Source organism: Tachysurus vachellii, chromosome 6, assembly GCF_030014155.1.
Source record: "Tachysurus vachellii isolate PV-2020 chromosome 6, HZAU_Pvac_v1, whole genome shotgun sequence".
NCBI classification, from domain to species: domain Eukaryota; kingdom Metazoa; phylum Chordata; class Actinopteri; order Siluriformes; family Bagridae; genus Tachysurus; species Tachysurus vachellii.
Genome location: NC_083465.1, coordinates 18,941 through 24,969, shown reverse-complemented (window position 1 = coordinate 24,969; position 6,029 = coordinate 18,941).

Genomic DNA, 6,029 nt, shown 5'->3' with positions numbered 1-6,029 from the left:
TGTGTGTGTTAGGTTGAAGAGACAGTTTGGAGTTGCTTGTTCTGCCCATGTCTGTGGAATTACTCCAGGTTTCCTCCCACTGTCTTAAACATCGAAGAACACAGATCAGATAAAACAAATCTCTTCTAGTAAAAGTGTTTGTGTGAATCAATTACAGGGATAAACGTGCTGAAGATCATTAAAGTGTGTGTCAGTGTCACTTTGTTGCCTTTAATACAGCAGGCTTTACAGTTTAAAACTACTGTTCACACACACACACACACACACACATTAGCAGTTTTAATGCAGTGTATGTTAATGCTGTGCTGATCAGTAAAAGCACACTAAGAGCCACACCGCCATCATGTGGTCATTTATTAAAAACTCTTCACTGTTAATAACCCTAAATGAACCTGACAGGGACAAACTTATTTCAGTGCAGTACACCATAAACTAAACAATAACAAGGATTTTCATTAATGACGCATAAAATGCTTCAGACTCTGAATTTTTTTAATTTATGATTACTCATAAATTGTCATTCCACACACACACAGATGGCAGGAACAAATTGAAAGTAAAGCCGACAGTAAAATCGTCTCTACTGTAGTTCCTCAATTCTCTCACAGTCCCAACTGAGGATCCACCTCAGTTCTAATATCTCTACTTCGATTTCATCATCGTAATCATCACCATCCCTTTTATCTCCGCAGTTTCCTTTACACTATGTGATGGTTTTTTAAGTTTGGATTTTTACAGCATTGTGACTGAAAACAAAGCGCAGCAGAGTTTAATCTGTGTTTTCAAATAATATTTTCATTACATTTGTCAAAAGAACAATTTTTTTTCGTTGAGGATCTTTTTTATCGACACATTCACAAGGAACTGAAGAATTATTTAATACCGTAGATGATTTTTACTGTAGCCACAAAAATATTTAAAACTCTCAAAATTGTAGTTTAATGATTTCAGATATTGAATATAGAAACTAGTTTGGACAAGCTGATTTTAAATTGCAGTCAGATTAAAACCTTGTGTGCGAGTTACAATTAAATACTTGTTCTTACAGAGAAGAGTAAATTCTGTACAGTGATGCCTCGAGATACGAGTGCTTTGACATAAAAATTTTTTGAGATACGAGCTGTGATTCGACCATATTTTTGGATTGAGATACGAGCAAATTTTTGAGATTTTTTCGGCCGCCGCCGAAACAAAGATCCCCAACAACCACGTGTGCTCTGTTTCCCCGCCTCAGCTTCCCGCGTCTCACTCGGTTAAAGCCGCCTTTCCACTGCACACGACAAACGACGGCCGATAAACAGGAAGTCATTCATTTCCTATGGAGAGTCGAAAAGCCCTGCGTGAGGTGCCGACCATGTTGGATCCGTTAAAAAATTTAACTTGTGCGACTACACCGTGTCTGATATGCCGACCGGACAGGTTTTTATTAAAACGACCGGCAGATGTTAGTGAGGAAAGAGTGACAAAAAAGGCAAAAACAAGTGTAGAGAAAAGCGATGAAGAAAATTAAGCAAAATTAATGTAAAGAAAACAGAAATTGTAGCAATTAAGTTCAGTTAAGAGAAATCAAGCATCGCGTTAGTTCTGGCAGGCCACGTCGTCAAGCGTGCATCAGCTGTTAACCAGCTGTCCACGACGCGCACCAATCTGGTTACGACATCCATATTACCCGACCATTTAAATTCCCATTCATTGAGCCGCTTTCTAGCGCTTCGCTGCTGCTGCGATTTAAACTCCCTCCTCCAACCCTGACTCCACCGAGCCGGAACCTGTGTTCGTTGTACCAGTTTACGTAATAAATCTCCACATATTTTTCTCTCTCTCCCTCTCTCTCTCTCTAATTATTTATTTATCCATTTATTATTTTCCTTTCCTATTTTTAACTCTATGCATTATTAATGGTTCTGTTATACGGGGTTCTATTCTATTTTCTAGTTGCTGCTCTCCGCGCAAGTTTAGTTAAGTTCCATTTAAGTGTAAAGTAGCATTAAGAGTGCGAGTAAGTTAACGAAAGTGAAAGTGTAATTCCTCCGCCTGTTTACTCCTCCCTCAACACCTCCGTGCGCATCTTCCATAAAGTAAAACCAGTTTATTTTTTTAACATTCTCTTTTATTACTGTATGTTTTTATACAATATTTGTCATTTATATATACAGGTACTGTACATTTTTCATATTCAAAACACATTAACAAAACAACTGGAGTGGAATTTTGCGAGCTGGAACGGATTAATGGGATTTCAATTAATTTAAATGGGGAAAATTGCATTGAGATACGAGCAAGGTCACGGAACGAATTAAACTCGTATCTCGAGGTATCACTGTATTTAAAGCTTTTAGCTAAATTAATGTGATGCTACACTTCAAACAACTCAGAAATTTACAGCAAAATATTAATGAATCATTTTATTGTTCTTTTATTTTTGGCATGTTTTTTATGGCTTGAATCCTTGCTCTTTCATATGTGTCACATTTAATGAGTAGATGTTTTATTGTTTCTTCTTGTAGAACATCTTGTTTCTTCCCTATTCTGTACAAACACTGATTTAATGAACAGTGCCCAATGTGCACTCTCAAAATTATAACATCCTCTTTCAAGATGCCAAATTTCTTTCTTTTTAGGTCTACATTTTTCTGAATGTGGTAAACTGTCTTCCTTTAATTGCAATGTCTCACTCCTTCTGCCACTTCTTCCTTATTTCTTTTGCAATCATCCCTTTCACTTCCGTTTTACTTAGTGATACTTGAACGTCAATTTGTGAGTGATTCAGTGCATGTTTGGCCAGAAAGTATGCCTCCTCATTACCTTTTACACATTTGCACGTGTGATAGAACCCATAAGAAGAACCCATAACTGCCCAGACTGACTTATTCTAAAAAGGCTTTGCTGTACTTCATCAACCAAGTCTAACCCTTGCTGAAGATCTTCAACTTAAAACAGAAAGTGAGTCTCTACAAATCACTTACAAACCACTCAGGCCTTGTTTTCGGCCACCACCATAACGGCGAACGAAAAAACATCGCTTATTTGAAGTTAGGAGCTTAAAACGCTCTTTAGGCTTAGGTAAAATCTCTTCATTAAAATTAGGGTTCAGGATTTAGGGTTCAAGGTCGGTCTAAATTAGGGTTCCAACCTCAGACGATGCCTAAGGTTATGTTTAGGGATAATTGTTTAAAAGTTTAGGGTTAGAAAAATTAGGGTTACGAATGCACTTTAAATCCCTGGTTATGTTTAGGGTTAGGGTTGTGTGGTCAAAATGAAAATGCACATATGTGCAAATGCACATTTTTGCTCATTTTTTGCTCTAGAGCTCTGAAATTTGGTATATATACTAATTAGGTGGCGGGGAGTCGATTGCACATGGTTTATAGCGCCACCACCAGTCGAGATACGGTATTGCACATTATTTTCCTATGGGTTTATGTACAAAATTGACGTCTATATATACTATTTAGAGGGCGCCGGATCGTTTGCACTTGGTTTGGGAGCTCTAGTGCCACCAGGGGCTGAGATATGGTATTGCACCCCTAGTTGGTTAGATTTAGGGTTAGGGTTAAAGCAGGTATAAGGGGATAAATGCGAAAGTGCACCCCCCTATTGGGTTAAGGTTGGGGTTGGGGTTAGGATTAGGGTTGGGGCTAGGTTAGGGGAAAAGACCGTGGTTCCGGGAGTGACCCAGAGCCAACGTTGTGCACGGGCCTGCCACTCGGGCCTCGTTTTCGGCCACCACCGTCACGGCGAACGAAAAAACACCGCCTATTTATAGTTACGAGCTTAAAGCGCTCTTCTAGAGTTGGAGGTCGGTCTAAATTAGGGTTCCGACCTCAGACGACGCCTAAGGTTATGTTTAGGGCTAAAAGTTAGGTTTACGGTTCGAAAAATTAGGGTTACGAACGCGCTTTAAATCTCCGGTTATGTTTAGGGCTGGGAATTAGGGTTAGGGCTAACGGTTAAGTTTTAGGGTTAGGCTTATGGCTCTAAACCCTAGGGCTAGAAACACGGTTATGTTTAGGGCTGAGAGTTAGGTGTAGGGTTCTAAAAATTAGGGTTAAGTTTAGGGTTAGGTTTTAGGGCTCCAACCACCAGAGCTAGATACATGGTTATGTTTAGGGCTTAGAAATGGAAACCTGCGGTTATGTTTTAGGGTTCAGGAATGGAGAACGCACTAAATGCTATTTAGGGCTAAGGGTACAGACTAAATTAAAGCCCTCTTTAGCCCGACGACATCCTAAATAGTGAGACACGTCATCAGTAGTAAACCATAGAATCACAGGGTGTTTCAGCCTTTCATTACTATACACCCTCATCCATGGCGGCCAGCCGTAGGGCGATCACTTCTCGGCTCGTGTCCCATAGCCAATTGGATAAACAATTTATTTATTTATTAAGATAAAAGATAATTATTTAAAAGAATAAATTATTTATTTAATTGCTTGTTATTATGAAGATCATTTTTTAAGAAAATGATCCTCTTGATTTATTTATTCCCTAAGATAAATGATTACGTTTAGAGTCCTATTTAACAAGAGGATTGTTTTAAAGTCCTATTTACAATAATAAGGTGTTAGAGCAGCATGATAATGGATAAATTATTTATTTATTTAAATATTAAGATAAAACATTTTTTAAGGAAAATAATCCTATTAATTTACTAAGTGAGATAAATGATTACATTTAGAGTCCTATTTACCACTATAGTGTTAAAGCTGCACATTACTATCATCATACCTGAACCGTCACACAATAAACATTTTCAACACATTTAAACAAGGTGAAGACAGGTAGAAGACCATGACTCACCTCTCTGCCAGTGGCCCTTTTTGTTAACACCGCCAGGTTTCCGGGACCACACGGGCAGAGTGCTGTGCCCCGCGAAGCATATGTTGAGCCCACAGATCCCAGCGGATGACCCCGGATCAGGTCAACAAGCTTCTACTGGGTAGCCCTCTAGGAAAAATCTCTCAAAAAGACAGTATAATTCCCAGCCAAGTTAAGCTTTTTTCAGTGGGAGGCCAGTCCAGATCCTTAATCGGCCTAATTTTCTCACTGAGGGTGAATTTTCACTTTCTATTGTAGTTTATATATTTTATTATGGCTAACACGTCGCAAAAAACGCTTTCTCTCTATCTTTTGTCGTTTTGGAGTTATTAGTTAAAATGTACTCCAAAATTGACTTTATGGGCGGAGTTATGTAAATTATAGGCCTAAAACCTCTTAAACACCATTTAACTGGTTGGAATTGGGTCAAGGCACGTCTAAAGTTGGATTTAAAGGGATTTTGGATCGCTGCTAAGATAAGAGTTTACTAATTTAAATTAAAATAGCTAATAAACGCCTCTAATTTAAAGTTCAGGCCTAAGTTTCCGGTCCAAACATTATTTTAGCAGGACGGAGCGTAGTTACCATCTCCCCCTTATTTTAAATCTAATCCGTGATTATTAACCTATTTAGAAAATTAATTATTTTAATTCAATTAATTTTAGGCCTAATAACCTACGACGCCTATTTCTGCGCTTGAATCTCCGTATTCATGCCTGAGCTTTAACGCTCTGAATGGGGTAAGATTGGGCCGGCGGGCGCCTATTTTAGGGTCGCTACAAGGCCAGCGGAGATCTATTAAGGGCAATACGAAGCGGGCATCTGCTCGGTGGTCGAGGCACGCAACCAGAGCCTAAGCTAACGATCGCCATTCGCCTTCAGGGTGGACCAGACCTCTGAGGGTGGCACGAGAAAAGTCATGGGTCATTCTTGGCCTTTCTCCTCGGTATCCTGCGTCGAGGGCGGCAGACCCCTACGCTAGATTCGGGCTAATCCCAAACCGTGCTCCGGAAACGTAACCGATGACCCTTAAGACTACGATGCGCTTACGCTTCCCGTCCCTCTTATATCCCTCGCGCTTACGCCCCGGCGCCTTTCTGTTCGGCCGCCCATAGAGCACGGATCGCCGTGTCATTCGGCCCGATCGCTACAGCACGTGCTCATGAATAAGCATCGAAACTGTCGCCCCCAACTAATAGGGTGCCTCGGTG